This window comes from Drosophila ananassae, chromosome 3L (assembly GCF_017639315.1).
Source record: "Drosophila ananassae strain 14024-0371.13 chromosome 3L, ASM1763931v2, whole genome shotgun sequence".
Lineage (NCBI taxonomy): Eukaryota > Metazoa > Arthropoda > Insecta > Diptera > Drosophilidae > Drosophila > Drosophila ananassae.
In genome coordinates, this window is record NC_057929.1 from 21,295,876 (window position 1) to 21,306,047 (window position 10,172).

The window sequence follows — 10,172 nt, forward strand, 5'->3', positions numbered from 1 at the left end:
GAAATTCCATTTCCAACTTTTTTATAAAGATTATATTACATTATTAGCCATATAATAAAAAAGATTTCTTACACAGAACAAGAAATCATTAATATACTCCGAGCCCGATTAGATCCCAGAATTATCAACGGTATCTACACTTCAGAAGAAATAATGGGAAAAATTCAAGCTATTTATCCTACACACTTCAAGACTTACAAAGTTCGGTTTACTAGTAATCAAGTTGAAGATGTACCATCAGAAACATCCCATAATCAGATCATTACATTAGAACACAAAAGGGCACACAGAGACGCAAACGAAAACAAATTACAAATTCTTAAAAAATACTTCTTCCCACAAGCTCAAAGGAAAATTTAGGAAATAGTCCAATCCTGTCAAACATGTAGAGAATCCAAATACGATAGATACCCACCGAAGGGAGCAATCCAACCAACTCCCATCCCGAAGTACCCAGGAGAAATCATCCACATAGCCATTTATATTACAGAAAAAAATAATATCCTAACCGGTCTCGACAAGTTCTCAAAATACGCCCAAATCAAGATACTAAATTCAAGGGCCTCCGAGGACATTGAAGCGCTTTTGAGAGAAATGCTGATAGCATTCGGCATGCCCAAGTGGGTAGTAATGGACAACGAACGCGCCTTAAACTCTGCGGCAATTCGATTCCTTTTAGAAGATCAACTTTAAATATCAGTCCATACAACAGCCCCATACGCTTCAACCAGTAACGGTAGAACTCTCAGGTAGAACGATTTCATTCAACACTTTCGGAAATCATGAGATGCATTAAAAAAGACAACGGGAGTATGACATTCGAAGACCTAATTTTACAATCAGTCGAAGAATACAATAGGTCCATCCATTCAGTAATAAAGGAAAAACCAGTTGAGGTGTTTTTCAGAAGAAGAGAAACAGCGGACCGAAATCAGGCAAAAAATAAAAAAAAAAACAAGTAGCCGACTTAGAATACCATAATCAGGATAAAGTACAGCCAAAACAATATGAGACAGGAGATGTAATTCATGTAAAAATCGACAAAAAACTAGGACCAAACTTACTCCACGCTATAAAAAAGAAACAGTGAAAGAAAATAATAACACTGCAATAAAAACTCAATCCGGGAAAATAATACACAAGAATAAAATCAGAAACTAACTTTCAGACTATTCATACCAACGTGCCTTAGCCTGTCTACAGTCCTCGATTATTCAAATTCACAAGTGATCTCACTTGAGACTGGACGTGCGGCCAAGCAAGAGGGAACATTTAAAATCATCCATACATTCGACCTAAAAGAATACATTTACATACATACGAACTTAGCAAAGGACTAAACAGCCCCACACCATCACATCATCTATACCCCTACCTGTCTTACGAATTAAATCAGATAAAACAATACCTTCTCAAACTAAAAACAAGCAATAGACAAAAAAGAGCAATAGAAATAGTTTATATACCCTTGCAGTTGAGTCGCAGTCCGCTACGTGGATATATAAAGGATCGTATATAGTCGGCCGATCCTTATGAAATTTGGCATATTGAATTATTTTGCCCAAAGAGTAATCTGTCCCAAGTCCCATCTATCTAACTTAAAAAACACCAAAGTTATGCCAATTCCGATCGTTCTATGACAGCTATAGGATACAGTCGGCCGATCCTTATAAACAGTATTCTATTGTACAGAAGATATTTTGGTCACAATATAACATGTGTGGAAAGTCACAACCCTCTAACTTAAAAAACACCAAAGTTATGGCATTTCCAATCAATCAGTTATATGGCAGCTATAGGATATATTCGACCAATCCCGGCCGTTCCGACTTATATACTACCTGCAAGGAAAAAAAGAATGTGTTCAAAGTTTTAACTCGATAGCTCCAAAACTGAGAGACTAGTTTGAATAAGAAACCGACAGACAGACAGACAGACAGACAGACAGACAGACAGACAGACAGACAGACAGGCGGACAGACGGACATACTCATATCGACTCAGGAGGTGATCCTGATCAAGAATATATATATTACAGGGTCGGAGATGTCTCCTTCACTGCGTTGCACACTTTTGACCAAAATTATAATACCCTCTGCAAGGGTATAATTAAGTGAGAAAATGAATCAAATAAGTAACGTAACGAATGCCAATTTAAAAATAACTAAGAATTCAAACGAAATAATTATTGAAGAGGCAAATATCCTCAGATATAGAATTCGAATAGTAAAAGAAGAAATATCTAATATACAACATGCAATAACTTGGGCCAAAACAAATATTATAAACTCTTTTATATTCTCAACAATAGAAACCAATATTTTAGATCAAATTTTTAATAAAGAAAATAATCTGTTTATTAATATGGAAGTCAAACTTGCATCGAATAATAAAGCTCTTCTGTATATCATAACTATCCCAATAATAAGTAATGAAATCTGTAGAATCACTTAAGCGCCAATAGGCAAAGCTTGGTCACTGCGCACTTGGTAGTTCCAGAAGCGGTTCTAACCACCGCCACTCGAGGCACTGCATCCCAACCAGGGACTAAATCCAGAATTCTAGCCAACGGCCACTTCATGGGGTGTATGTTCTCGTCCTTGACTAGCACCACATCGTTAATCGCCAAGGCAGGGCCGGACGCACGCCATTTGGAGCGCTGCTGAAGAAGGCTTAAATACTCCTCCTTCCATCGGGCCCAGAAAGACGTCCCAGAAATTCAGCTTTGTGACATCAGGCTCAATAAAACTGACTGACGGACCACCAGTTAAAAATGGGATGGGGTTAGAACATCAAGGTCTGCAGGATCCTCTGAAAGAGACAATAAAGGCCGTGAGATTATGACAGCACCAATGTGACAAAGCAGAGTTCGCAGCTCGTCAAATCCAAGAACTGAGGATCCAACAGCCCGGTAAAAATGATGCTTTGCGGTTTTGACAGCCGCTTCCCAGAGTCCACTAAAATGCGGAGATTGAGGAGGAATAAAATGCCACTCGATTAACTCAATCGCCCAAAACTCCAGAAGCGCTCGTTGATGCTCATCGCTTATGAAGAGTTAGAGCAGCTCGTTTTTAGCTCCAACAAAATTGGTCGCATTGTTAGACCAAATGTGCTGAGGCTTTCGGCGAGTGCATATAAACCGTTTTAAAGCATGTAAAAACAGATGTGGATAGATCCTTTACAAGCTCTAAGTACACGGCTTTAGTAGCAAAGCAAATGAAAACACTCACGTAACATTTTACGGGAGCTTTATTGCGAACTTCTGGCTTATAGTAAAATGGGCCGCAAAAATCCACACCAGTCACTCCGAAAACCTGGCAACCGCTGACTCTTTGCTCCGGGAGATCAGCCATAATGTGCTCCAGAAACCGAGGCTTGGTGCGGAAGCATCGGATACACTTGTGCAATGCCTTCGTCACCGTTTTCCTCCCCCCGATCGGCCAGTATTGGGATCGAATAATAGCCAGCAAAGCACGAGGCCCCGTGTGTAGATTACGCTCATGGAAATCAACAATATAATTGGATGACAACTATCAAAATCCAATGTAGAATTTCTTAAACGACTGTCCACACGCAACAGGCCAAACTTGTCTAAAAAAGGAGAGGATGTGGCAAGGAGAGGATGCTGGCTGACGAAATTTCCTTTCCAATCTGATGCGCCTTTCCATTCTGTTGAAACTCGAGCGGGCGGGCTCCTCCCGAATCCAGGACAGCGCCACAGCAGAATCGCACCAGCAGAAATACCCCCCATCGTAGAACTACTCGGGACTTTGAGCCGAGTAAATGACTTTCTGACCCTTCGATACGACATAAATGCAAGCATTATAAGCCTCGATGCTGGCGTCACAAAATCCATGAATCTCCACTTCAGACTGTGATGATAGTGACCATCAACGCTGCGCCATGGCGAAGCTGGAACAAATCATTTCCCAATCGGAGTGAAGAGCTTGAGGTAGACTTTCATCTCAGGGCAACTTCTCACGGCATAGCTTCTGAAGAAAAATCTTTGCCTTCGTAATGACAGGTCCAACAAGCCCTATCGCATTATAAAGCCGGGCGATTGAGGAGAGGATGATGCCTTTTGACACCCTTTGGAAACATAGACTGCTCATCCTGTGCCAACTGATGCATTGCTCGAATTGATAAAAATGAGGCCGGCTTTGTCCCATAAGTGACCGTATCCAGTTTAAAAACCTGCAACTCATCCGGGGTGGAATTCCGCCAAAGAATGCACTACAGATAGCTGTCCTCGGGGAAAACTCTGACGCATCGGTACATTTTGCAATTATCTCCTGTAATGGCCACTCGATGGCAACGAAACCTTAGAAGAATGTGCAGCAGCTTTGGTTGGATAACTGAACCAGACATCAAAACGTCATTCAATGAATACCCAGACGTAGTGGCAGCCGAACCATCAAAAACAACCCTGAGCTTGGTTGTTGAGCTGTCCTCCTTCAAAACGCAGTGATGTGGCAGGAAATACTGTCTGGCAGGTCGTAGACTAAGCGGGACTGAAGACATATGCCCCAAATCTATCCTTTATTAACGCAAATACTCCTTTATGAACGCAGCATACTGATCTTTTAATTGAGGTTGACGGCAAAACTTCCTTTCGAGGGAGAGAAATCGCCGCACGGCTCGTGAGTACGACTCACCTAGCAACTCAAAGCTGACCTTCAACTGCGTCTCGCAATCGAATTCCTCTTTCGTCCACTTTACAATGGGCTCGGAGCAGTCTTCGATTTCCCAAAATTTACGGAGCAGACACTCCAAGCGCTCATCCAGCTGGCTTGAGCTCTTCACAACGTCCTTGCGGGCTGTGGCTACGAACGACTTTCTCTCCAGATGTGAACCACCGCCACACACAACCCATCCAAGCCGGGTTTTCTGCTGCACCGGTAGGCCAGCTGAGAGTTGGATTTGACCAACACACAGCAGATCATAGAATAGACTGGCTCCGATAAATAAATCGATCCGCTGCGGTCTAAAGAACTGGGGATCAGCCAAAGGGAGGTTTGACGAAATATTCCAGCTGGAGACATCCAAGCTAAAACTAGGCTAGAGGTCCGTGATGTTGGTGGCGATTACAGCGTTGACGAGGGCCGAATATTCAGAGCAACAACAGAGAATCCGTCTGTCGCGAAGCCGGTGTAGCCCATGCCCGACACTGCCACGTACGATTTTCGTCTACGAAGCTGCAGCTGATTAGCCAGTCGGGACGTAATCACGTGCACCTGCGATCCAGAATCCAAAAGAGCCCGGCATGGAACAAAAACCCCAGAACGACTCCGAGTGAGAATGTTCGCTGTGGCCAGTAAGGCTATCCCACTGCTACGACCCTGGGAAACTAGTGCATTAGCCGTGGATGGTGAAGCGCCTATTGGCTCGGCGCACTCGGCTGCGGCTGATGTAGACGGCACAGTAGAAGGCTGGCTGCTGGAAGACTGTAACTCCAAAAAATGCAACAGACTGCGATGCCTCCTCCCACAACTGCGACAATTATCAGCGAGGCACTCACGCAGGGGATGGCCAGTTTGGAGACATTTCCGGCATAGACCTAGTCGCCTAGCCTCGCCAAGGCGGCTCTCAGGGGGCAATGACAAAAATCTTGGGTATGCAGAGACTACATGGGACCACCCACCGCATAATATACAAGCAGAGGCAAGTGATGGCCAGTTTGGAGACATTTCCGGCATAGACCTAGTCGCCTAGCCTCGCCAATGCGGCTTTCAGGGGGCAATGACAAAAATCTTGGGTATGCAGAGACTACATGGGACCACCCACCGCATAATATACAAGCAGAGGCAGGTGAATTAGTAATAATAAAGGACGCTCTACTGTTATTTGCGACTCTACGTCTTACCACCTGAGTGCCCGGCGCGTCATCGGCCAAGGCCACATCCATAGCCTCCAAAGTCCTGCAACGCTGTTCCAAAAACTCTGCCATCGACTCCCAAGTAGGGATGAGATCCGAGTTCGAGGCATTTTGACCTTCCTCCCACTTGGCCTGAGTAGCTGGATCCAACCTTTGAAGAAGTACCTGGTCAATGATGCAGACGGCGATCTGAACTGTCGTCCCCAAATTTTTTAGGGGCTCGCATATGGGCATTGAAATTATCGGGCAGCCCTCGAAGCGCTGCCACTGAGTCACCTTCCAATAGATTGAGGCCCAGAATCTCGTTCACATGAGCCTAAAATATCAACCGACGGTTATTAAATCGATTCAAAAGCTGCACTGCGACATCATAATTCTCCTCGGAGATTTCCAAGGAACGGACTGCCTCTTAAGTGGAGTCCCGAAGACAAGACCGCAACCTCTGAAACTCTTCAAATCCTGGCGGATACCCTTTGCCTTGCATTTTAAAATCGCGCTCCGAGATGGAGTGGGTTCTTCTGTGACGGTGCCGCTGGAGTTCATCGCCACTTTAATTGAAATACGCTCAATTTAGGTAAAAACTCGCACAAATTAATTTTGGCGCAAAATTATAGTTCTTGTTATATTTGAGCGCAGCGAACACGATTTATCCCACTGTGCGCTCAGAACCGTACACTGAGCTGTGGAATGTATATATATATGAACGCTTGTGTGAGTCGAATGCACTTGCAAGTGGAACGTATGTATGTATGTATGTATGTTGGCGGACCGGATAACAATTGTATGTATATAAGGCAAATTGCCATTTATTAGAATATAGAATAATAGAATAAATTAATAGAATATAGTATAGTACGACTGCGACTGGACGACTGCGACTGGACGACTCCGGGCGTGCACTCCTGGCTGCTGATCACCAACTTCCCCTTCTTACTGCTGACAACTCACACCGACTGCTGGTTCCAACTCTTCACTGCTGACTCCGATTCACACTTCATACTCGCTCACGCCGCATCTCCCATCTTACATTCGGCCATCCTGATTAGTCATCGGCCTCTGATGACCAAGCTTCATCGTTGTCCTCCGCATAACGCCATACCTTCATATTGTCGTTGCTTGTAGCGGTGTTCATAGGCCCTTCTGAGTCGCCAACTTTACAGACCTCATAACGCCCGCTGCGTTTCACCTTCGTGATTTCATATGAACCAAGGTATTCGCTAGCTAGTTTTCTACCAGCCACGAACTGCGTACGGCGAATAGAAACTAGATCACCCATCTTGTAGCCATTATTTTTCTTTCTTTTTCTATCAAACGCTTTTTTATAGTCCTCTTGTGCTTGTTGAATTTCCACCTTAGCTTCTTGCCTGGTTTTCTGTCTCTCTTCGTCGAAACTGTTGTACATCTCATCCTCTAGCATTTGCAGAATATTACCATTAGCATCATTCCTCATCTTAATGTCAAACATAAGCTCGAATGGCTTGTGTATTGTGCAATTGATGACGCGCTGTACCTGTACAAAATGGAACGATTCACGCGTTCGACTTGACCGTTTCCTCTTGGGACTCCTGTGGTGATCCATACATGCTCGATCCCGTTTTCCTTAGCGTACGCCTCAAAAGCAGCTGACGTAAATGCCGATCCACGATAACTGATGATTCGGCTAGGATTACCGAAAACATCTGACCAGTTGTTCAGCTTTTGCAAAACCTCTTCACTGCTGGTGGTTTTAGTTGGATACAGCCAGACAAACTTTGTGAAGTCATCCACAATCGCAAATATGTGTTTATATTGCTTGGCTGTGGCATCCATTATCTCCAAGTGGACTACGTGTACGGTGTGTAACGGTTCTACTCCTTTGTCGATACTGTGAAGGAATCCCTCTTTCTTGCCCAATTTTTTGTTGTAGATGATGCATTTGATACAGTTATTGATGACCATAGCCACCTTTCCTTCCAAATGTGGAATCCAATAGTTTTGTTGGATAGAATGCATTGTTTTCTGAGTACCAAAATGGCCAACTTTGTGTGCTTCTGTGATGACCTCCTTATCCATAATCTTTGGGACTACAAGCACATCAGTGCCTTCGACTGATCTGTACAATAGGACTCCTTTGATTTTGAAATTTTCATAAGGTCGGCTGGATAAAATTTCTAAAATCGCTTTGATCATGGCATCATCGTGCTGCGCTTTCTGCAGTCTGGCAGAAACTTCTGCAGAGACCATCATTATCTGATGTGGGTAGCGGCTTAAACAATCAACGTGCTTCAATCGGGTGCCAGGCCTATGTTCCACTTCGAAATCAAACTGCTCCATGTATACAACCAATTCTGCCACGTCACGCGGAACGTACCTCTTCTTAAGGTACTGCTCGTCGTACCACTGCAGCAATGTGGCACCAAACCCATCCTTCGAGGCATCTATGTGGAGCTCTGTTCTGGCATCTCTATTATAAATTCTTAGAACAGGCTTCGAGATAAGTGCATCCTTCAATTCTTTCAGCGACTTTAACTCGGCATACTCCATTCGGAACAACTCATTTTTGCGCAAAAGGTTTGTCAGCGGCTTTGCGATCTGGGAATATCCTCGAATGAAGTTGCGAAAAAACCCAGTGAGACCCAGAAAAGACTGCAAAGCTTTAATATTCTGCGGCACTGGAAATTTTTCGACTGCTTTTGTTTTTTCTGTTCCCCACTTGATTTTGCCTTCTTCAATTACATGGCCTAGAAAATGGCACTTCTTCCATTTTATCTTGAGGCCATACTCTGCTGACTTCTTGAACACGCTCTCCATTTTCCTCAGACATTCGTCCGCTGTTGATTATATGAATGATTGAATGATTATATCATCCATATACAGATCCAAAACATCATCGTTCATTAGCTTTTGGAACACATGCCTGACAAAACGAATAAAAACCGCTGGAGAATTGCGAAACCCAAATGGTGCTTTGTTGAATTCAAAAAGGCCCTCCTTTGTAATGAAAGCGGTGTACTTTCTGCTATTTTCTTCGACCGGCACATGGAAAACCCCGTTTTCCAAATCTATGACTGTGAAGAACTTGGCCCTCTGCAGCTTTTCCAGCACGTCGTCAATAACAGGTACCGGGAAGCAATCTTTAAGTACCATTTTGTTGAGCTGCCGGTAGTCGACACAAATGCGGTTGCTTCCATCCTTCTTTTTGACAACTACTATGCTGCTGACAAAATTAGACGTTGACTGCCGAATTACGCCTGTATCGCTTGTGCCTCGTTGGCAGCGATACAACTGGGTGCCTGCCGAAAAGGCACAATGTTATTATCCGGCACGATCTTGAGCTCGATCGGGCATTCGGCTGTTTTTTCCATCATGTTCAACTCGCTAACCATGGTTTCAACTGCTTCTTTAAACTGCGGAGGAGTTTCTATATCAGTGTTGGTCTCAATAACACTTAGAATACTTAGCTGATTCGATTCCACAGTTTCCTCCCCAGCAAGGGGAGAAAACTCGAAGCCGGCTCATCTTTACTCGAAACTTTGCCACAAAGTCGTATCCTAGTAAGGCATCACAGACCATGGCATTATCCGGCACGACCAGGAACCTGTGTGTAAGCTTCATTTCGTCGATTTTGGCCTCTGCATTGAATTGACCAAGCGGGCGCGTCACGCCATTTCCAAGACCTCTTAGGGTAGAGACACTCTGCTGCAGACTAACATCACTCATTTTCTTGACCACGGCTTCTTTAATGATTAAGACGTCAGCTCCAGTAACCACTAGAGCTTCCACCCAGATGTCACCGATGCACAACTTTTTAAGTCGACGTTCCTCAAAGGCTATTTTTATTTTTGGTGCTGTACCACAGTTTTTCGCCATGTGTCCGCTTTCGTTGCAGCGAAAACACTTAACCTCACTTTTGCAGTCTTTTCGAATGTGATCTTGGGCACCACAATTAAAACAATGCTGTTTTTTCCCAGAATTTGCCTGTGCGCCGTATTTACTTCTATTCGGCTGAATTTGTCGTTTCTCCTCTTTCTCATAGGTTTCATTACTTTCATACACTTCGTACTTTTCTCTCAGTTCTTTAAATGATGAACAGCATTAAAGCGGAAATTTGAAGTCACTTTTGAGATTCAGACCATCTACCACATATTTTATTACTGATTCTGTCTCTATGACTCCACGCGCAGCAATGCGTTTCACTTGCAGAAGGTACTCATGAAAACTTTCGTTTTTGAGCTTCACACGCTCCATCAATTGTTTGTTTATTTCGGCGCTGCCTACTTTTACTCTAGCAAATTCATCAATCAACACTTCCCGCAAT